At 35.0% G+C, this 24,333-nt stretch overlaps 1 protein-coding gene across 10 annotated transcripts in view; it reads left to right on the forward strand.

Moving 5' to 3' along the window:
- The window catches only part of ZMYM2 (zinc finger MYM-type containing 2), a 123,563-nt gene that overhangs the window by 311 nt on the left and 98,919 nt on the right, over positions 1-24,333 (forward strand). For all 10 annotated transcript variants that reach the window (XR_005061072.2, XR_005061069.2, XR_005061070.2 and 7 more), the window contains exon 2: positions 962-1,032. The gene's annotated coding sequence lies outside the window, so the exon portion shown is untranslated. The remainder of the gene's footprint in view (positions 1-961; positions 1,033-24,333) is intronic.

The raw sequence follows: 24,333 nt of genomic DNA on the forward strand, positions 1-24,333 counted from the left end.
GACCCGGGATTAATACCCCGCGGCGCGGCTGCCGTCCGCTGCCGCGTCGGGCCTCGGGGGCTGCTCCGGGCTCGGTTCATGACGCGGGCGCCTTCGCGGGCGGCCCGCAGGGCTCAGGCGTGAGGGCGAGGCCGGGCGGGCCGGGTGAGGCGGCCGCCGGGGCCGGGGTCGCTCGGGGGCGGGGTCCGCCCGGGCCGGGGCGGCGGGAGGTCGCGGGGTATTTTTTCTTTCTTTCTTGCGGGGGGAGGAGGGAGTGGAGACGGGGGGAGGGGCGCCTGAGGTCGTTCTCCCGCTCACAGGGCTGCGCTCCCGAACCTTCCCTGCCGAGGCCCGAGGTCCCCAAGTTTTTCGGGGCGAGGGTGCTGTCTCCCCCACGCCGGGTTCCCTCCTCGCTCTTTCCCGGCGCTGCGCTGCGCGGCTCTTGCTCCTCACGTATTGTTTGGCTGGGTCTCTAATGGCGGACGGGGAGGCAGCGCTGCCGGTCGCCGACTGCGGGGGGGTGGGGGGTAAGTCTTGGGCCCAGGGTAACTGCTTGAGGCACATACGGGAGGTTTCAGCCCCGCGTTGACGTGAGCCGCTCCTGATCTCCGAATTGGTGGCCGGAGTGACGGGGAAGATGCTAGGTGGGCAATTTAGGAGGGAATTCAATTCCCGTGCTGGCGTCGAGGCAATGTTTGCCCTTCCCCCCTTCCCCTCCGAGGAGAAGGCTTGGTGCCCTCCAGCCTCCTCCCTCTAGATTTTGCCTTTCACGTGGGTTAGGGTCCCATATAGATATTATACGCCTTTTTGCTCCACTTTACATAGGAGGGGTTCGTTGATCGCGTGCTGGGGATTAATAATAGAAGGGCCGAACCTCCTTGACCTCTTACTCCCTTCTCGGCCTCCTTTTGGTGGAAAGGGCTTGGTTCTCCCATCTGGTTAGATGCTCTTGATCCATTTTTCATTTTTCCTCTTACCCCAGGACCAGGAATCGCCTTCAGTCCTGACTGGTGTGCATCTTTGGCAGAAAGTGAGGAGGAAAACACCCCCATTGTGAGTCCTTTGCCCCTAATTTGTTGCTCTTGGAGGACGTTGTCAGGTTGTAGGGGTTCAGCCATGGGACTTGTCTGTCCCCGTTGTTTTGAGTGGGAGGAGCTTTCCCTTGGGTGGCAGCTGCCCCCGGGGCGAAGCCTGGGTAATGACTGGTGAGGCAGCTGGGAGTGGGCGCTGCTGTTTCCACCGCTGCAGACATCTCTCCTGCTGCTGCAATACCAACCTCAGCAACCAGACGACGGCTCCTGCAGCTGCTCACGTTACCAGGGAGGAGGGGTGGTGTGGAGGGCATATTACTGGTGCCCTCTAGAGTTCCAAAGTGGGAATTGAAGTTATTTCGCTTTAATATTATGCATGCAACCATCTTTAACACTTTTGCTGCTTTACCATGGATAATTGATCGAAGGGATTAAAAAAAACCTCTTTAACTGTGTCCAATTTAAAACAAATTTGGCTAGTAGAGTTAATGATTTGGTAGACCTCTTTGATGTCTTTGCTTAGGAAATGACATGAAGTCTATCTCTAGCACTCTAATTCCCCTCTAGTTCAACTAGTATACTGATCAGACCAGTTCATTGTTCTAGTTAACTGATAGTCTCCCATCTTCTGTGCTGATGAGTCTTCACTTAGGTGATTCTTGAATTGTTATCTTGAGTTATCATTTAATGCTTATAAGTTGTTTTAAGGCAATCTTGTAGAGTGTTAGACAGTAAGATAAATATAAGCAGTCAAAATTTCGGTCATTTGAAATTAGAAAATACCGTTGATGTTAACATTGTGCACACATTGTATGTCTGGAGCCCATTGACAGTTGATAATGTAACTTGTAGATCTCTGTCAAAGGTGAGTCATAAATACAGTAGCTTATACTTAACTATTAAATAGTCCCAAACAGGTCAAGACCGTTTACTGAGTACTGATTGTGAAGGATGATGTGGGGATCATTATCTTAAATACACACCATTCTAGGCACAGTGCAGGGCACTTTTATGTATTATTTCCTTTTAATCTCAGCAGGTAGCCTGCAGGGTAATAAAAATAGCATGTATTGAACCCTTATTTTATGCCAGTATAATTCTAAGCTAAATTGTAAGAAAAAGTTTATTATGGCAACTTTAACATGTAAGAGTGAGAATAGTAAACTGAACCTCCGTTTATCTATTATTTATATTGTGTAATTGTCAACACATGTCTAAACTAATTTTTAGCATGTAATTTAATTTAATCCTTAAGAAATACAGGCATAGATAACCAGATAGTAATATTTGGTCAAGCAAGCATTTGAACCTAAGCAATTTGATACAGTGCCTAAATTCAGCAACCATACTGCCCTCTTTTGAAGTACATAATATGCTTGTTTTACAAATTTAGAAATTGAAACAGTGAAAAAACTTTCCAAGGTTAGAATCTTCTCAGCCTGTATGCTTTTCCTGGAGAGCTATGTAAACAAATAGAAAACGTTTGAATCTTACTGAGTAGCTTTTAAAAGTATGATAGAACAAGTTACAAATTAAGATTATTTTACTGTTTTATTTAAAAACTAATAAGGCCTAGTTGAATCAGAAATAATACACTATCTTTTTCAGTGTCTTCTGTGTAAAATTTAGAGTCTGTAACTTGTTTCCTAAATACTTTAACTTGTATGAATATAACTTCTCATATAAGCTTAAAGCTTTTTTCAGGTGTTAGATCATTCAGCTGTAATGGATTAAGGATCAGATGGGTGGTCTGATCTTCAAATAGGTGGTCAGTGCTTATTTTATCACCACATATTTTCACAAAAGATTTGCCTTTCTCACGTTTTCTTTGTTTTTAGTTGTGGTGTTGGGGGAACGTTTGATAATTGGTTATGTTTAGTAGACATTTAGAGATGAGGACATACAAAATGTATAATCAGGACTTTTGTATTACATCAACACATGTATACTGATGAAAGCCATGGGTCTTTCAAGTAATACCAAAGTGTGGGTCATGTTTTGTTTAATGATTTAGCTGAGAATTAAAAATTCCTTTACTTAAATATATCAATAGTATATACTTAAATATACTAATGGTGTTTTAATGTGCTAGACAGTAAGATGAAGATAATCTGACAGTTTTTAATTGATCTTGATTAAATAAGTTATTTACTCACATTTATTGGGCTTGGCACTTACTGTGGATGAGATGCTTTTAGATGTTCTTAAGTATTTTGACAGTTAAAAATAACTGCATATTTATGGCACCTTTCTTCAATGTATCCTTAGTAGTATGTTCCTCTCTCCTCTCCCACCTGTCCTTTCATAAAACATTTTGGGAAAGATACAAGGTGATCCCTACATTTCCATGTTCTACTTTTATATAATTTTGTGAGCCAGACTTTTGTACCTTATGTGGTTAGTCAACCCTGAATCACTCAGGTATCATCATGCAGATGCTGACATTAATGTTTAAGAATTCTGTGTGGATATGGAGATTGACATACTATCTATGTACAGCAGTATTCATGTTCTTAAAAGTTTATTGTATTTTGCCCTTGTTTTAGTACAGAAGAGCATAAACTTCACACATTTGACACAAAGTGAACTTTACCTTCCTTCAGCTTCTATGGTTACTACTGTGATAGAAATATTACTTATGAAATGCTGGAGCTCTGTTTTTGTTGTGAAAAGATGTAGTATAGTTAGAAACTATATTTTTTGTCTTTCTAGGCTTTAATACCTGTGTCTGCCCCATTTAACAAAATTACTAACATATATATTATACTGAGTAACATTTATCACAAGAAGACTGGCATTTCAACTTGCATGTGTTTTTTTAGGGAATGCAAGGCGAACCCAAATTTAAGTGTTTTCTTCCATTGGAGTCTCTAACAGTATTTTATGTAGGTCATTTTAAATGAGGAAACAAATAGATTGCTTTGACTCCATGCATTTTCCATTTTTTGATTTGTTGGTTAATTTTTTTTATTCCTCTCAGAAAATAGAATTGGGATTTTAGTATTGAACAGAACTTTTGAACTACTCAAATTTAAAAGTTCTTATGCATAATTCCAGCATATAAGACCTTATAAAATTGCCATGGAGAAAAATCACTGTTGGATAAATCCATAAGTGAACTGTGGGGCTCTGGGTAACTTAGTTTATTTTTACTTTGGTTGTATATCTGCAAGAAAATGCTCATATTTTTATATCTGCAACCTGTTTTTTAAGTAGGTCACTTTGTAGTCTTAGGTTTCTGTTATTAAAATAAGAGATGGAAAGATGAGGGCCAGCACCACTTGGTAACAAGAGAAGTTGGTTATATTAAAGTGTGTTAAAATTTACTATAATACATTGGAGTGTATCTGTTGTTTTATTGCCTATTTAACAATATATTCAGTTTTTGAATCAAGTTTTACACTCGAAGCATTTTGAAACATCTGTTTAAGAATAAAAAGATGTATAGAGTTGTTTACAAAATCACCTGATTACATGATTTACTTGAAGGTTGCTCTTGGTTTTATTTTTAACTTCATAGCAATCCACTGAAAATTAGCAGTAATAGAATTCAAGAAAAACTCAAGGTCTTTAATTTGAAAGAAGGGTATGACTGTTGGGAGTTTTGTTTTTACTGATGTGATCCATGTCCTGTAAGTTAATGTTTACTATTTCAGGAAATGATTTAAGAGTAAACTTTGGATAGGAAAATAAATAGGAATTGATATTTATTAGGTCTGGTTTAAAAGACACTTTTGCATGTTTGTTTTATTATTAAACATATTATCTTTTTATTTATCCTTCTTGAAGAGTTGCCAAATTATTGCTTGAGAATTTTAGCCATTCTCTTTAATATCAGCAGTCTGCCAAGGACCTGGTTTTTTTTTACTTCTTCAGAAGGTTCTAGATGTTTCCTCTTTAATATTCCTAGTGAATTTGACGGTCAGATTTGTTTTTGTGAGTTTAAAGCTTAATTTAAAAAAATACACCAAAATAATATGAGGTTATATGTCAATTAGGTCTCAGAAAAAAAGCTTTTCAAATACTTTATCCTTAAATTATTGTATGATTCTTATAATAAAATTATTGAATTGTAATTTTAAGATAATACTAGGAATAGAATTGTTGCAAGTTAAAAAATTTGGGGGAAGATCTGTTATAGTTGTAGTAAGTTTATTTGTAACTATATAGTTAGGTTGGATAAGAAAAATTCTTAAAGACTATTTTAAATAAAATCATGATGCACACAGGTTTTAGAAGAAACTATACAGTTTCACTGAGAGAAATTTAATTTTTTTTTTACTTTATAGCAAAGCCATGTATTTATTACTTTTATTAAAGTCACTTAAAAGCCTTGTCTGGATTTATTATTCTAAGAATTTAGAACTGAAATTATGGTTTTGTAACTTAAAACATTAAAGAAATTATCCTGTAATACTGGAACAGTTTTATAATAATTTATTTCAAAGAGGCATGTCTTTTGCTTAGGAAGAGTGATATTTCTTGGACTGTTGATCTGGACCAGACCAAGAATTAGGTCAGTGTAATCACTCAGGGCATTATAGAATAATTTATTCAACAATCTGTATATTATGTCAAGTAGTCTTAAAAGATGTGTTCTATTAAGAATTGTCTGGCAGTTTCTTTGGCTCCATAGTTGGAAGAATGTTTCATTTAGACTTTTAATGCTAATACTATAGGACGCTCATTTGGAATTTCTTAAGTTTTTATTTAGGCCCAGTGATTGTCTTATTAGTGAATTGTGTTTCCAGTTCTATAGAACTAAAGAGGACCGAAGTATCAGAGTGGAAGTGAAAATTTAGATTCAATCAAATTTTTATTTTACCCTTTTAAGATTTGTTTGAATTTTTCCTTTGAAGCTTGTCTTTATTTGTTTGTTTGTTTGTTTGTTACCATTAATATACAATTACATGAACAACATTGTGGTTACTAGATTTCCTCCATTATCAAATCCCATCACATGCTCCTTTACAGTCACTGCCCATCAGCATAGTAAAGATAGTCTTTTTTTTTTTTAATTGTTTCAGTTTATTTTAATTGTTTCTGACCCTGATAAGGTGTCTTAATTCTTATATGTTCATGGTTCTATCTTTGTTTTTGAGGTAATGGATATTTTGCTCTTGTTTTATTAGTTAAAAAAATAATTACTATAAAATTAAACTAGTATTGGCTTTACAACTTTGATTACTATGAATATTGGCACTTTGTATTTTTATATTTTTTTTCTCTTTTAGCATTGTATAGTCCTGTTACTTAATCAAATAAGTTTGAACTCCTATCTAGGAAGCCATTCCATTTTGTATCTCTGAACAGTTTTACATTGCTCATCAAAGAGTAGCTTCTGTTCAAGTTTGTCTTTGTCTTCATGACAAATTCCTGACTTCTGTTATTCCTAGTTCTCTACATTTGTATATCACATTTTCTATCCTTGATGTCCTTGTCCAGCTGTTTTCATTTTGTCTTCCTCTTGGACTAAAGTGTTCCTTTGTCTTTATTTTTTCCTAACTCCTCTTGGATTTTTAAAAAATACTACATGGTATCACACAGTGTTTGTAATAGCATCCCTAAGTTCTAAGTCTTAATTTGCTGTATTGTATGAAGCATACGGAAATGTTAGTAAACTTAAATTTGGTGAGATCATGGAATGTGGGTGTAGTTCTAGTGGTATATTGGAGCCTCACATGGAAAGGGGATTGTATAGTCCTGTTTCTTAATCAAATAAGTTTGAACTCCTATCTAGGAAGTCATTCCATTTTGTATCTCTGAACAGTTTTACGTTGCTCATCAAAGAGTAGCTTCTGTTCAAGTTTGTCTTTGTCTTCATGACAAATTCCTGACTTTTGTTTTGCAGGGATTTAATTTTGCAGTTTTTTTGCCTAAAAATTCCATTTTTGTCACCTGACTGTTGCTAGAGGATTTGCAGTTTGCCATGAGTTTGGAGCCAGATTGGTGTTCAAATCTGCCCTACCCATGAAGTAACTTTTGGGGTGATGAAAGGACTAGGTTTTGATGACTGTACAAGTGTATGAATTTACTAAAAAATACAACACTTTTTACTTCAATTTTGTCATGTGTAAATTATACCTCATAAAACTGTTAAAAACCAGTTTTGTTCTACCATTTGCCAGTTTGTGATCTCTGTCTGGTAAGTCATTTAGTCTCTGGACCTTAGTTTACTCATTTGACAGTGTGAGTATTGTATTGCCTACTTTGTTGAGATTGTTGTGAGATTAGGATTAAAAACAGTAACAGGGTAATGTGACGGGCATTAATAGGTGCTTAGTTAACAGCACCTACAATTCTTAAGTGTCTCTGTGGACCAGATACACATTTGTTGTCACCACTGGTACAGTAAACTCACTGAATGCTCATGTGATAATAGGATTTACATCTTCCTCTTCACTGACTTCTCTCTGCTGACTCCTATATTAGTCTACAATATGCTAAAGTGATAAATCCTCAGAATCTCTACACCTTTTCCAAATTTACAAACATCAAACTTTTCAAAAGAAAGTCGCTGATTTGCACTTTCAACACTATACTAGGTTTGCTGTTAATTAACAAATCTTAAAGTGTTTCTTTTTTTGTCTTAATTGAAACACTTGAAATTTAATATTACATTTCCTTGAAACTCTCTTGCTTCTGGAACTTCGAACTTAACATGATCTTGTACTTCTGACCATCTCCTTCACTTCTCACTATACTCTAAAATGTTGAGACCTTATTTCCAAAAGTAATCAGACCTCTCCTGTTTTATTTTGTACTTTGACCTTAGTCAATTGTGCTAGAAAATAAGGAGTTATATTTATAAGACACTTTTATCTTCTTATTCCAGTCTACAACCAGATTAATTTTTCGTAAAGCCAAGTCTGATCACATTTACTCACTTTGCAAAAGTTTGAGAGATTCATTTTGGCATGCAAAAAAAATCCAAACTAAACCTGGACTTTAAAGTCCTTAAAAAGAAGAAATCGATTTTTATGTTGTAATGAATTGACATTCTCAACACAAGTGTAATATTCTTGCTTGATGTAAAACCTATCCTTAATGTTGCAAGTCCTCAGCTGATTATTGACATTCTCAACACAAGTGTAATATTCTTGCTTGATGTAAAACCTATCCTTAATGTTGCAAGTCCTCAGCTGATTAATATTAGTTTGATTTTTAGCTGTCAATGTATTAAATGAGTGTACAAGTCTCAGTTCTATATGATTCAGGGATAATGTGGTTTAATGAAAGGTTTGTGGACTTTAGGTACAAACTCTGATTTTGTCACTTAACAGCTGAAGGCCATAGGAAATCTACTTGATTGCACCGAATAGTTTACTCATCTGCCAAATGGGGATAATGATAATATATTTAAGGTATCTGTTATAAGATGCATTTTAAGGTAGTTGTGATGAGCATGGTACCAAATATGTCTTTAATAAATGATAGTTATTACTGTATTAGATGTGCGATAAAATTTAGAGACAAGTAAACTCAAGTCATGAATGGGTTGAATAAACGGTGAATGAAATAAGACTTGTGCCTTTGCTTCAGAGCTTTAAATATTTACTAGATAATTTAAAAAACAAAAACTTCATTGAATTGTCAATGATGTAGGATTGTCTACTTATTTTCTGAAATTTGACTATTAAGGGAGAAAAACAGATTTTCTTTGGTATATTCCATTGTCAAAAATTTGTATTCCTTTGAATTTTAAGATCAGTTAGTGAACATCTGAAGAGCACATCTGTGGGAAAGAATGTTGTCAAAATTGCGTGATTTTTGAGTCATGCAATAGAGGCAGTACATTTTTATACAATAATAATTTGTACTGAAGAAATAAGTTCTTAGTATCTGAAGTCCTTTAGTCTTTGAATCTGTGGTCTCATCTGTTAATTGAAGCAAGTATTGTTCCTTTAGATTAGATGAGGTCTTAATCATGAAACTTTTGAATTCACATAAAGAAGGGAATGTTCTTGTTAAAGCCCTCTACTCCATCATGTTTAAGTACTAGGGAAAATTTGTTATCAAAACAGTTGTTATGCTAGGTCACAGATTTGGAATATTAAGTGTCATGACAGTAAGTGAATGCTTGTTTCTGAATAAACATAGTTGAAGTTTACTTTTGTTGTCTAGTTTTTCAACTGTTTTGGAGGAGGAAGTGTGGTTTTATTTAGCTTATTTGGTTAAGGGTTAAAAAGTGATAGGGTATGATAACCTTTTTTTAAAAATTACAATATTTTTTTAAACTGAGGTATTATTGATATACACTTATATGAAAGTTTCACATAAAAAACAATGTGGTTACTACATTCACTCATATTATCGAGTCCCCCCCAAATCCCATTGTAGTCACTGTCCATCAGTGTAGTAAGATGCCACAGCATCACTACTTGTCTTCTCTGCTAGCTACACTGCCTTCCCCATGATGTAAAACCTACACCACGTGTACTAATCATAATACCCCTCAATCCCCTTCTCCCTCCCTCCCCACCCATCCTCCCACCACCCCTCCCCTTTGGTAACACCTAGTCCCTTGGAGTTTGAGAGTCTGCTGCTATTCTGTTCCTTCAGTTTTGCTTCCTTGTTATACTCCACAAATGAAGGAAATCATTTGGTAACTATCTTTCTCTGCCTGGCTTATTTCACTGAGCATAATACCCTCCAGCTCCATCCATGTTTGTTTGTTTCTTATGGCTGAATAGTATTCCATGGTGTATATGTACCACATCTTCTTTATCCATTCATCTACTGCTGGACACTTAGGTTGCTTCCATATCTTGGCTACATAGGGGTGCATATGTCTATTTGAATCTGAGAACTTGTATTCTTTGGGTAAATTCCTAGCAGTGGAATTCCTGAGTCAAATGGTATTTCTGTTTTTAGTTTTTTGAGGAACCTCCATACTGCTTTCCACAATGGTTGAACTAGGTTACATTCCCACCAGCAGTGTAGGAGGGTTCCCCTTTCTCCACATCCTTGCCATCATTTGTTGTTAGTCTTTTTGATGCTGGCCATCCTAACTGGCGTGAGGTGATATCTCATATCTCATTGTGGTTTTAATTTGCATTTCCCTGATAATTAGTGATGTGGAGCATCTTTTCATGTGCCTATTGTCCATCAGAATTTCTTCTTTGGAGAAATGTCTGTTCATATCCTCTCCCCATTTTTTAATCGGGTTATTTGCTTTTTGGGTGTTGAGGCATGTGAGTTCTTTATATATTTTGGATGATAACCGCTTGTCGGATATGTTTACAAATATATTCTCCCATACTGTAGGATGTCTTTTGTTCTGTTGATGGTGTCCTTGGCTGTACAGAAGCTTTTTGGCTTGAGGTAGTCCCATTTGCTCATTTTTGCTTTTGTTTCTCCTGCTCGAGGAGATGCGTTCAGGCAAAAAAGAGTTTTATGGTTTCATGACATACATTCAAGTCTTTGATCCATTTCGAGTTTACTTTTGTATATGGGGTTAGACAATAATTCAGTTTCATTCTCTTCCATGTAGCTGTCCAGTTCTGCCAACACTAGTTGTTGAAGAGGCTGTCATTTCCCCATTGTATGTCCATGGCTTCTTTATCATATATTAATTGACCATTTGTGCCTGGGTTTTTATCTGGGCTCTCTAGTCTGGTTCATTGATCTATGGGTCTGTTCTTGTGCCAGTACCAAATTGTCTTGATTACTGTGGCTTTGTAGTAGAGCTTGAAATTGAGGAACATAGTCCCTCACTTTATTCTTCCTCCTCAGGATTGCTTTGGCTATTTGGGGTCTTTTGTGGTTCCATATGAATTTTAGAACTATTTGTTCTAGTTCATTGAAGAATGCTGTTGGTATTTTGATAGGGATTGCATTGAATCTGTAGATTGTTTTAGGCAGGATGGCCATTTTGATAATATTAATTCTTCCTATCCATGAGTATGGGATGTATTTCCATTTATTGGTATCTTTAATTTCTCTCATGAGTGTCTTGTAGTTTTCAGGGTATGGGTCTTTCACTTCCTTCATTATATTTATTTCTAGGTATTCTATTCTATTCTTTTTGATGCAGTTGTGAATGGAATTGTTTTCCTGATTTCTCTTTCTGCTAGTTCATTATTAGTGTATAGGAATGCAACAGAGTTCTGTGTATTAATTTTATATCCTGCAACTTTGCTGAATTCAGATATTAGATCTAGTAGTTTTGGAGTGGATTCCTTAGGGTTTTTTATATATAATATCATGTCATCTGCAAACTGGAACAGTTTAACTTCTTCCTTGCCAATCTGGATGCCTTTTATTTCTTTGTGTTGTCTGATTGCCATGGCTAGGACCTCCAGAACTGTGTTGAATAAAAGTGGGGAGAGTGGGCATCCTTGTCTTGTTCCCAATCTTGAAAGAAAAGCTTTCAGCTTCTTGCTGTTAAATATGATATTGTCTGTGGGTTTGTCATTTATGGTCTTTATTATGTTGAGGTACTTGCCCTGTATACCTATTTTGTTGAGAGGTTTTATCACGATGGATGTTGAATTTTGTCGAATGCTTTTCAGCATCTATGGAGATGATCATGTGGTTTTTGTCCTTCTTTTTGTTGATGTGGTGGATGATGTTGATGGATTTTTTGAATATTGTATCATCCTTATATCCCTGGAATAAATCTTACTTGATCATGATGGATGATCTTTTTGATGTATTTTTAATTTGGTTTGCTAAGATTTTGTTGAGTATTTTTGTGTGTATGTTCATCAGGCATATTGGTCTGTAATTTTCTTTTTTTGTAGTGTCTTTGCCTGGTTTTGGTATTAGAGTGATGCTGGCCTCATACAATGAGTTTGGAAGTATTCCCTCATCTTCTACTTTTTAGAAAATCTAAGAAGGATGGGTATTAGGTCTTCACTAAATGTTTGGTAAAATTCAGAGATGAAGCCATCTCGTTCAGTGGTTTGTTCTTAGGTAGTTTTTTGATTACCAGTTCAGTTTCGTTGCTGATAATTGGTTTGTTCAGATTTTCTGTTTCTTCCTGGGTCAGCCTTGGAAGTTTTTATTTTTCTACAAAGTTGTCCATTTCTTCTAGGTTATCCAGTTTGTTAGTATATGATTTTTCATAGTATTCTTTAATAATTCTTTGTATTTCTGTGGTGTCCATAGTGATTTTTCCTTTCTCATTTTGATTCTGTTAATGTGTGTGGAGTCTCTTTTTTTCTTGATTAGTCTGGCTAGGTGTTTATCTATTTAATTTTCTGAGAGAACCAGCTCCTGCTTTCATTGATTCTTTCTATTGTTTTATTCTTTTCAATTTTATTTTTTTCTGCTCTAATCTTTATTATGTCCCTCCTTCAGCTGACTTTGGGCCTCATTTGTTTTTTTGCTAGTTTCATTAATTGTAAATTTAGACTGTTCATATGGGATAGTTCTTTCCTGAGGTAAGCCTGTATTGCAGTATACTTCCCTCTTATCACGGCCTTTGCTGCGTCCCACTGATTTTTGTGGTGTTCAATTATTGTTATTATTTGTCTCCATATAGAGCTTGATCTCTGTTTTTATTTGGTCATTCATCCATTGGTTGTTTAGGAGCATGTTGTTAAGCCTCCATGTTTTTGTGGGATTATTTGTTTTCTTTATAATTTATTTCTAGTTTCGGGTATGACAACCTTTTATTAGGAGCTAAGATCAGGCCATGTTTCTAGTTAATGTACATTGAATATAAAAGTAGTTAAAAATCTTAATCAGTGACAAATAACTCAGTTTTTCTGGTTTTATCTTTTGAGGAAATTATTCTGATTTCCTGGTTCATAATGGGGAAATGAAGCTCAAGGGTGAAGTCAATTGTTCTTCAGCACATAAGAAGCAAGAGAGGAATAGATCTAGGTTTTGTTTTGGTAGAGGGGGCTGGGGAGGATAACAGTAGAAACAAAAAATGCAGAAATGTTATTTGTTATCTTCCTTTATTGAGAAAAATGTTCAGTAAATATTTAGTGTCAGGCGCTGTGTTTAATTCAAAGGATATGTGATAGGCAATAAGAACAGGTCTTTCCCTCATGGAACATACATACAGTTTAATGAGAAGTACGGATTATAAGTAAACATAATTACACATTGGATAAGTGCAACTGAAGAAATGGGTGTAATGATGTGAGAGTTGACAATGGAGACCTCATGTAGACCAGGGATGGGTTGGTGAAGTGTTTGATAGGGAGGGATCATAAAGGAGTGACATTTAAGCTGAGACGAGAAAGAAGTTCAGAAAAGAACCTTTGAAGCGGAGAGAGAGTATGTACAAACGGCCCCTTGAGATGATGATCTTGGACTCTTACATGAGCTAAAAGAAGGCTTAGTTTAACAATTAATGAGCATGTTGGGAAGAGTTGTGCTGAAATTGAACCTAGTGTGTAGGTAGGTATCAAATTGGGCAACAATCTTACGGGTTAGGGAAGTATCTTAGATTTTCCTCTAAGTACACTAGAATGCCATGTAAGAAGTGATTGGTGTAGTCTGAGTTTTAGATCTTTAGATATTTGGGAGAATGTAGAGGTAGTGTTGCTGTCAAACAGAAAAATGATGGAGAATATCCAGTCAGGGCTAGATGGGTGTTAGAAGAGATGGGTAACAGTGGACAATTTCAAGATCTATTTATAGGACTTGGGGATGGCATAGCTATGCATGAAGAAAAGAGAAGAAATGGAGTGATCTCCATATTTCTGTTATAAGTAGCTAGACATGTAACTTTCCAAAGTGTCAAAGATTTGTGAAGGTGCAGGTAAAGAGTGAAAGAGCAAGTTGAAATAACTAGAAGTGGGAAATAGGCAGTTTGGGGTTTTGAAACATCATGTTTGAGATAAATTAATGATTGTAGGCTATTTAAGTAGTATATAAAATCATTGGAGTGGATTAGATCCCCAAAGAAAGTTAAAATTTCTTGAAAGTGCTTTGAGGGTAAATTTTGGTTCTATGGGAAAGGAGATTATTTCTTAGCCCTAAAAATTTGACACCCTAGATATAAGCATGAATTAATTGATTTATTCATGTATTTATTAAAGGATTTTTGTTTAGACTCTGTCATAACCATTTAATGAATTTTTAGTATATTAAATGATTGAGCTTCTAAAGTCAGAGTAGCATTTTTTTAGAAACCTGATGAAGATACGTTAATAAATAATTTTGTGACTAGGCTGTAAACAATGTGAGTGCATAGTCTGTTTTCTGTCATTAGTCCCCTGGTCTCTTTCCTCACTTCCCCAGCAATTATTAGTAGTATCAATTGTGTATTCTTTCAGATCCCTTTCTGTGCATATACTAACATGTACCCCTAAGAATTAAATAATAATTTTGTGTGTGCATTTTAAAAACAAACTCTACGTATCTTTCTGCAACTTACTGTATTTACTTTGTGGTATGTTTTAGATACCTTTGAGTTAGGGTGTAAAGATCTACCTCTTTTTTAACTTGTGGTATTTCATGTCATAGATTTAACACAGTTCAAAAATTCTGTTCATGAACATTTAGTCTGTTTGCAAGTTTTTGTTACAGATATTGGTGTATGGAATATATGTATAGTAGTTTCTTTGGGTTCATTTTCTTTGGGTTTTTTTCCAGGGGAGATCTGAGAATAAGAATTGCCAAATCAGAGGATATGCATATTATGTATTTTAATACATACTAACTCTAAATTTCCTGGACCACTGTTAACTGCATTTCTACTAGTTTCTCCTCATTCTGGATATCATCAAACAGTTAAATTTTTGTTTGTGTTCTTTCTAAAGTATGGGTATCAATTCTTTGCTGTATGTTACAAATATAATGTATATGTAATTTTTTTTTGTATATTTTATGGTGTTTCTTTGCTATATAAACATCCTATTATTTAATAGGAAAAATTCATTTCACTATTGTTAGAAATAGGAATAACAAATACAAAAGATTTTTATGATGGAAATTATAAAATAATACCATTGGACATGTACAAGAAAACCAGATAGCTATGTGTATGTCTGGATGGAAAGACTTCAGTGATGTAAAATACTAATTTTTTGTCTGCAAGTCAGTCTCTAAATTCAGTGAATCCCTAATCAAATGCCAGTGTATATGCATATGGTACCAGATTTAGAAGGTACTAAAAATGGTAAACAGTGAGAAGAAAAGCTCTTCCCTTTTCCCTCTGACCATCCACACAGTTCTCTTCCCTAGAAGCAACCCACTGTTAGCATTTTCTTAGATGTCTTATCCAGAGATACTTTGTGCAAGCATGCATGTATGTATGTGTTTGTGTGTGTGTGTGTGGGCATGTCTCTTTGTGTATGTGGGTGCTTGTGGTGTGTGTTTTTATTGTTCTGTACCTTATTTGTACTTAATTTAACCAAGACTGCATAATATTTTATGTCTATCACTCATTTTATTAGTCGTGTTGAGAGACATTTAGGGTGTTTCAATATTTTACAATGAATATCCTTCTGCATTTTGTTCGTAAAAACATGAGGTAATATATCATTAGGAAGAATGCCTTGAAGTGGAATTGCTTTTTCAAAGAAATATTTTTTGAGTTGTACTCCATAGAAGCTGTACCCTTTGCACTGATTTATGGTATAAGACTCTTATTACACAGCTATACCTTTTGATCTAAATAAGTATATTAAGGAAAAATTTGTGGTCCGTTAGTGTTTACATTTGCATTTCTTTAAATATTTCATAGGTTTAAAAATGATTGTGAACTATATTCATTTTCTGTGTCCTTTATTCTCTTTGGATGTTGGTTTATCTCACTTGTTTGTCTTTTATTTTTCAGGATATGAGTTCAAATATTTTTGTGTAGTTAATCATTGTGTTTGAGGTATTCCCTTGCCCCCACACGCCCCATATAGATGTCTTCTATGTTTTGTTTTTCTTACTAAAAAAGTGCTGGTAAACCATACTAACATAAGACCATTTTTGGCATTTTAAGTATACAGTTCATTGGTATTGAGTATATTCACAAATCTTTTTGCAAAAATCAACGCTATCCATTTCTAGAATTTTTCCATCATCCCAAACAGAAACATGTACTTATTAAATAATAATGCCCCCACCTTATGGTGACCTCTTTGCTACTTTTGTCTCAATGAATTTGCCTATTTTAGGTACCTCAGATAAGTAGAATCAGAATATTTACCCTGTTGTGTCTGGCTTATTTTACTGAGCATGTTTTCAAGGTTCGTCTTTGTTGTAGCATGTTACCAAATTTCTTTCCTTTTTAGGGCTGGATAATACTGCATTGTATGTGCATAGTGAATTTTGTTTATATTCATTCATCTGGACATTTTGGTTGTATCAGCCCATTGGCGATTGTGAATAATGTTGCTGTAAATATAAATGTGCTTTACGATCTTGCTTTCAGTTCTTTTGGATATATACCCAGAAATGGGATTACTGGATTCTGTGATATTTCAAATTTTAATTATTGAGTAATCTCCCTACTGTTTTCCTTAGCTACTACATCTTTTTACATTCCCAAGAATAATGTACAAAGGATCAGGTTTCTTCACCCAGTCAGCCAACCTGCTTCTCACCAACACTTGTTAATTATTGTTTGTTTTGATAGTAGCTATCCTAGTGGATGTGAGATGATATTTCCTGGTTTTTATTTGCATTTCCCAAATGACTAATGATGTTGAGCATCTTTTCATGTACTTATTGGCCATTTGTTATATCTTCTTTGGGGTTGGAGAAGTACCTGTTTAATTCTTTTGCCTATTTTTCAATTGTTTTTTGTTGAGTTTTAAGAATTATATATATATTTGGATATTAATCCCATATCAGATTATGTGATTTGCAAATATTTTCTTCCATTCTGGGTTGTCTTTTCATTCTCTTGATAGTGTTCTCTAAAAAAGTTAAAAATTTTCTTCCATCTTCACCAATAAGTGTGATACGTTCTTGTTTTCCAGTTATTAGTGTCCTTTCTTTTTTGACTTGAAGAACTCTCTTTAGCATTTCTTGTAAGGCTGGACTGGTGGTGATTAACTCCTGTACTATTTGTTTTTCTGGAAAACTCTTTATCTACTTCCATTCTGAAGGAAAGCTTTCCTGGATAGACTATTCTTGGTTGGCAATATTTTTCTTTCTCAAAAAGTTTTTAATTTTGAAGAAGTCCAATATATCTATCTTTTCTTGTATTGTATGTGGTTTTGATGTCATTTCCAATAAATCATTGCCAAATATAATGTCATGAAGCTTTTCCTCTGTGTTTTCTTCTAAGAGTTTTATAGTTTAAGTTCTTAAAAATACAGGTTTTTGACCCAGTTTGAGTAAATTTTTGTATATGGTTGTAAGGTAAGGGTCCTATTGCTGCCTTTTGTTGAGATGACTGTTTTTTACTGATTGAATGGTGTTGGTACTCTTGTCTAGTCATTTGACCAGATAGCTGAGGATATCTTTCTGGACTCTCTTTTATGTCATTGATCTGTATATCTGTCATACCAGGACCATGCTGTTTTGGTTTACTATAGCTTTCTGGTAAGTTTTGAAACCAGGAAGTGTGAGACCCTTCCAGCTTTGTTCTTTTTTAAGATTCTTGACCCTTGAGATTCCATATGGATTTTAGGATGAGTTTTTCTTTCTGCAAAAAACATAATTTGGGTTTTGATATGGATTGCATTGAATTTGCAGACCGCTTTTGGAGGGAGTATTGTCATCTTTCCATCTATTTGTGTCTTTAATTTCTTGTAGCCATGTTTTGTACTTTTCATTGTAGAAGTCTTTCAAACTCCTTGACTAATTTTCTTTGTATTTTATTCTTTTTGATGTTATTGTAAATGGAATTTGTTTTCTTAATTTCCTTTCTGGGTTGTTCATTTTTAGTGTATAGAAATGCTACTGATTTTTGCATGTTGACTTTGTATTCTGAAACATTGCATTTGTTTTCTACATGTAAGATCATGGCAATTGCAGAGATAATTTTGCTTTTTTCCTTTTCTTATTTGGATGCCTTTTCTTTCTTTTTCTTGTCTTACTGTGCTGGTCAGTACTACCAGTAATATGTTGAATTAATTAATAGGGGTGAAAGTAGGCATCTGTGCATTGTTCCTAATCTTAGAAAACATTTCAGCTTTCACCATTGAGTATTATATTAGCTGTGGGTCGACAGGTTGTATTTTTTTCAGGTTTTTTTTTTTCTCTCAATTGAAATGATTATTTTTTTCTCCTGTAGTCTGTTAATGTGATATATAACTTTGATTTTTTTATGTTGAACTACCCTGGCATTTTAGAATAAATGCACTTGGTCATGACATAAGATCTTCTTAATATGCTCTTAAATTTGATTTATTACTGTTTTGTTGAGGATTTTTACATCTATATTCATAAGGAATAATGACCTGTAGTTTACTTGTAATGTCTTTGTCTGGATTTGCTAGCAGAGTAATCCCTGTCTCATAGAATGAGTTAGGAAGTATTCCTTACTCTTAAAATTTTGGGAAAGAATTGGAGGAGGACTGATGTTAATTCTTAAACTGGTGGAATTTATCAGTGAAGCCATATGTGCCAGGATGTATCTTTGTTGGGAGATTTTTGAAGATGGATTTTATCTCCTTGCCTGTTACAGTTCTACTCAGATTTTTATTCTCAGGAAGTTTTGGTAGTTTGTGTAAATCTGAGAGCTTGTCCATTTTATCTTCGTTACCCAATTTGTTAGCATACAGTTCATTGCATTTTCTTATAATTCTGTTTATTTCTGTAAAATTGGTAGTGATGCCCTGTTTTCATTTGACTTCAATAATGTGAGATCTTTTTTTTCTTAGTCTAGCTAAAGATTTGTTAATTTTATTGATATTTTTTCAAAGAACTATTTTTTTGTTTTGTTGATTTTTCTGTGTATTTTGTGTATCTGTGCACTAATCTTTTTTATTTAATTTTTACTAGCTTTGGGTTTAGCTCGCTCTTCTTTTTCTGGTTTCTTAAGGTATAATGTTTGTTTATTGATTTGAGATGTTTTTAATATAGACATGAATAGGTATAACCTTCCTTTTTAGCACTGCTTTCACTGCACCCATAAGTTTTGATACGTTGTGCTTTTGTTTTCTTTTGTGTCAAAGTATTTCCTCATTTCCCTTGTGATTTCTTCTTTGACCCATTAGCTGCTTATGTGTTTTTTTTATTTATATCTATTTGTATTTTTCCTATTTTTTGCTTCTAATATTTATTTCTATTTTGATTCCACACTGATGAGAAAAGATACATTATTTCATTTTGATCTTTTTAAATTTATGAAGACTTGTTTTGTGGCTATCATATGGCTTATTCTGGTGATTGTTTCATGTGCACTTGAAAAGAATGTATATTCATCTGTTGGTGGGTGGAGTGTTCTGTATTTGTCTGGTAGGGCTAGTCGACATAGAGTGTTGTTCAAATACTCTTTTTTCTTATTGTTCTGTGTGGTTGTTCATTCCACTATTGAAAGTGGTGTATTGAAGTCTCTATTACCATAGAACTGTCTATTTCTCTATTAAATTCTGGCAATTTTTGCTTCATGTATTTTGGGGGCTCTTGTGTTAGTTGTGCCTATGTTTATGATTGCAGCATCTTCTTGCTGGAGTAAATCTTTTATCAATATGTGATGTCATCCTGCTTTTATTGTAAACTTTTTTTACTTAGAGTTTGTTTTGTGTAATATTAGTATATCATTCCAGTTCTTTTCTGGTTATTATTTTCATCAAGTATCTTCTCCATCCTTCTGCTTTCTACCCGTTTGTGTCTTTGTGTCTAGTAAGTCTCTTCTAGACAGTATATAGATGGATCATGTTTTAACTCAACATGCCAATCTTTTAATAGAATTTGACTTATCTAAATTTAAAGAAATTATTAATAAGAAAGGATTTACCTCTCCCATTTTGTTGTTTGTTTTATGTTTTATATGTTTTCCCTCATATCTTCTGTTACTCCCTTTGTGTTTGATTAATTTTTTTCTAGTGTGCCATTTTGATTCCCTTTTTTCCTTTCCTGTGTAGTTTAAAATTGTTTTCGTAATGGTTACTTTGAGGATTAAAATCACCATAATATGGACAGTGACTGTAATGGGGTATGTGGGGGGAACTTGATAATAGGGGGAGTCTAGTAACCATAATGTTCTTCAAGTAATTGTACATTAACGGTATCAAAATAAAATTTAAAAAAGGCAAAAAAAAATCACCATTGTAAACTACAAACTACAATTTATTGTGAATAATACCAACTTAGACACTCAACAGTACATACTCTGCTGTTATACATCTCTGTCCTCCCTCTTACTATTCTCAGATTACATCTTTATACATATGTGCTCATTAACATTAACTATTGTTTTGTGCATTTGCATTTTAAATCATAGGAAAAAAGTAATTATAAACCAAGAGTATGTTAATACTGGCTTTCTGTTGATTTATAGAATTAACTTCATTGTGTTTTTTTCTTATGGTTTCAATTTATTCTCTAGTGTGTATTTTTGCTTGAGGGACTCCCTTTAGCATTTCATGTTAGGTGGGTTTGCAGATAATGAACTTCTTTTGCTTTTGTTTATTAGAAATGTCTTAATTTCTGGTTAATTTTGGAGTAATTTTTTGTTGGATATAGAATTCTTAGTTAACAGATTTTTTTTGTTTACCACTAAAGATGTCATCTCACAGGTTTCTGATGAGAAATAAGCTGATAATCTAAATAATCTTCTTGAGGATCCATTGCTCATGATGAGTCACTTAAAATACTTTGAAAGTTCTCTCTTTAGCTTTGAGGTTCATAATTTGATTATTAGATGTCTTGGTTTAAATATCTTTGGCTTAATCTGGTTGGAGCTTGTTGGGTTCTTGGATGTGTGTTTCATCTTCGTATTTGGGAAGTTTTTGGCCATTGTTTCTTCAAATATTTTTTCCTGTCCCTTTCTCTTTTTATGATGCATATGCTGGTACCTTTGGTGGTGGGTGGTTCACAGATACCTCAGTCACTGTTGATTTTCCTCTTTTTTTCTTGCACCTCCAATTAGATAATTTTCAGTTTTTCTGTCTTTAAGTTTACTGATTCTTCTGCCTGCTCAAATCCGGCATTGATTCTTTCTAGTGAATTTTTTCATTTCTCTTACTGTCTTTATTCATCTCCAGAATTTGTTTGGTTACTTTTTATAATTTGTATTTGTTTATTTTCTTAATTTGTTCAGACATTATTTCCTATTTCCTTTAATTCTTCCTCCATACTTTCCTTTATCTCACTGAGCATATTTAATATAGTTGATTTAAAGTCTCTAACTAGTTACTCCTTTATTTGGGAGCCCTCAGGGATGCTCTGTTGAGTTCTTTTATTTCTGTGGATGGAACATACTTTGCTGTTTCTCTTTGTTTTATAGCATTCTGAGTATAGTATGTGTATCTTTGGTTATCTGAGTCTCCCAGTCTTCACAGATTGCTGATTTTTACTTGTTAGTGGATGGAACTGTTCATTTTGAACTATTTTTTTCTTGGCAAAGTGCATTTTCTTCATTTGTGGTGATAGAAGTTTTTGTTCTGTTATCCCTTTTGTGTGCTAGTGATGTGTAAAAAACTTCCTTAAATGGCTGGATTAAAAAAAAAAGAATGAAATAACGGGTCATGTCTCGTTAAATCTGATAGATGCCCCTGGGAAAGCTACTGCTGCATGAAAGGATGAAATCAAGAGAACTATCTGATCCAGACCACACTAAACACAATCCCATATTTTGCTGGAAATTCTCTGCTGCAAGTCCAGTGTGCAGCCAGATCCTCCAGGAATGCAGGATATTATCTGCATACCTCAATGCTCATTCACACATCTGCTCACTCTTGAATGATGATCATCCTCTTCTCAAACACTCCTCTGATTGTTACAAGTGTCCACTCAGGTTACAGAGATCCAAAGTAGTCGGTTCCAATGATTTTGTCTAGCTTAGTAGGTACTTGGGTGAGGGACCCATACCCAGAGCTTCCCACTCTGCTGTCTTGTGTGGCATCTGTCTTGATCTGTTTTTTTAGGTCATACCTATAAGGACTGTTATGCCTCTGAATGTTAGGATGATCAGGATACTTTATACATTGTGACACGTGATTTAACTACTAGTTTAACTTCATTTGTAATCCTGTCATTTCCAAACTTTCTTTGGGGTTCAGAGTTTACCTTTTTGAGGCCTACTAAGTCAGTTACAGTGAATGCATGCTCATATACTTTTTTTTCCCTCTTCCAAAATTTTTTGTGCTGTTGAATTCTCCCTTGTTTTCCCTGTCCTTGTGGGTTTGTCATTTTTTTTTCAATCTCCTTATTTCTTTGACCATTGAATGGAAACAAAGTTTTATATGTCTCCAATTGGCCATCCAGCTAATTTAATTTTAATTTCTATATACTCATTTTGTACCAAGCAATCGACTAAATTGTCTCACTGTAGTAGTTTATCAGGTTAAGTCTTTTGAGTCAATCAGGTAAAACTAATAGGATTTGCACGTAATGGTAACTTCCCTTCTTTCAAATGTTTTTATTAATTTTTTTCATATTGTATTGGCTGATGACTTCCAGAATAGTGTAAATGGTAATAATAAAGACTATCCTTATCTTGTTCTTAATAATAATGCTTTTAATATTTTCCATGTTTGATGGTATCTTTTGGTTTGATATTTGAAATATATTTATAAATCCTTTTTTTTTCTGCAAAGTCTATACTTTTTATTTTATTTTATTTTTTTATTTTGATATCATTAATCTACAAATACATGAGGAACATTATGTTTACTAGACTCCACCCCTCACCAAGTCCACCCCACATACCCCATTAGTCACTGTCCATCAGCGTAGTGAGATGCTGTAAAATCACTACTTCTCTTCACTGTGTTGCATAGCTCTCCCCATGCACCCCTCCCCACATTATACATGCTAATTGTAAGGCCCCCTTTCTTCTTCCCCTCCCTTCTCGCTTGCTTCCCACCCATCCTCCCCAGTCCCTTTCCCTTTGGTAACTGGTAGTCCTTTCTTGGGTTCTGTGATTCTGCGGCTGTTTTGTTCCTTCAGTTTTTCCTTTTTTATTATACTCCACATATGAGTGAAATCTTTTGGTACTTGTCTTTCTCCGCCTGGCTTATTTCACTGAGCATAATACCCTGTAGCTCCATCCATGTTGTTGCAAATGGTAGGATCTGTTTTCTTCTTACGGCTGAATAATATACCATTGTGTATATGTACCACATCTTCTTTATCCATTCTTCTACTGATGGACACTTAGATTGTTACCATATCTTGGCTATTGTAAATAGTGCTGCGATAAATATAGGGGTACATCTGTCTTTTTCAAATTGGGCTGCTGCATTCTTAGGGTAAATTCCTAGAAGTGGGATTCCTGCGTCAAATGGTATTTCTATTTTGAGCTTTTTGAGGAACCTCCATACTGCTTTCTACAATGGTTGAACTAATTTACATTCCCACCAGCAGTGTAGGAGGGTTCTAGTTTCTCCACAACCTCGCCACCATGTGTTGTTGTTTGTCTTTTGGATCGTGGCGATCCTTAGTGGTGTGAGGTGATATCTCATTGTGGTTTTAATTTGCGTTTCTCTGATGACTCGCGATGTGAAGCATCTTTTCATGTGTCTGTTGGCTATCTGAATTTCTTCTTCGGAGAACTGTCTGTTCAGCTCCTCTGCCCATTTTTTAATTGGATTATTTGCTTTTTGTTTGTTGAGGTGCATGAGCTCTTTATATATTTTGGATGTCAACCCTGTATCGGATCTCATTTATGAATATATTCTCCCATACTATAGGATGCCTTTTTGTTCTATTGATGGTGTCCTTTGCTGTACAGAAGCTTTTCAGCTTGATATAGTCCCACTTGTTCATTTTTGCTTTTGTTTCTCATGCCTGGGGAGATATGTTCATAAAGAAGTTGCTCATGTTTATGTCCAAGAGATTTTTGCCTATGTTTTTTTCTAAGAGTTTTATGGTTTCATGACTTACATTCAGGTCTTTGATCCATTTCAAATTTACTTTTGTGTATGGGGTTGGACAGTGATCCAGTTTCATTCTCTTACATGTAGATGTCCAGTTTTGCCAGCACCATCTGTTGAAGAGACTGTCATTTCCCCATTGTATGTCCATGGCTCCTTTATCGTATATTATTTGATCATATATGTTTGGGTTAATGTTTTTTGGAGTCTCTAATCTGTTCCACTTGTCTGTGGCTCTGTTCTTTTGCCAGTACCAAATTGTCTTGATTACTTTGGCTTTGTAATAGAGCTTGAAGTTGGGGAGCGAGATCCCCCCACTTTATTCTTCCTTCTCAGGATTGCTTTGGCTATTCAGGATCTTTGGTGGTTCCATATGAATTTTTGAACTATTTGTTCCAGTTCGTTGAAGAATGCTGTTGGTAATTTGATAG

The sequence above is a fragment of the Manis javanica genome, chromosome 1, assembly GCF_040802235.1.
Source record: "Manis javanica isolate MJ-LG chromosome 1, MJ_LKY, whole genome shotgun sequence".
Classification (NCBI taxonomy): Eukaryota; Metazoa; Chordata; class Mammalia; order Pholidota; family Manidae; genus Manis; species Manis javanica.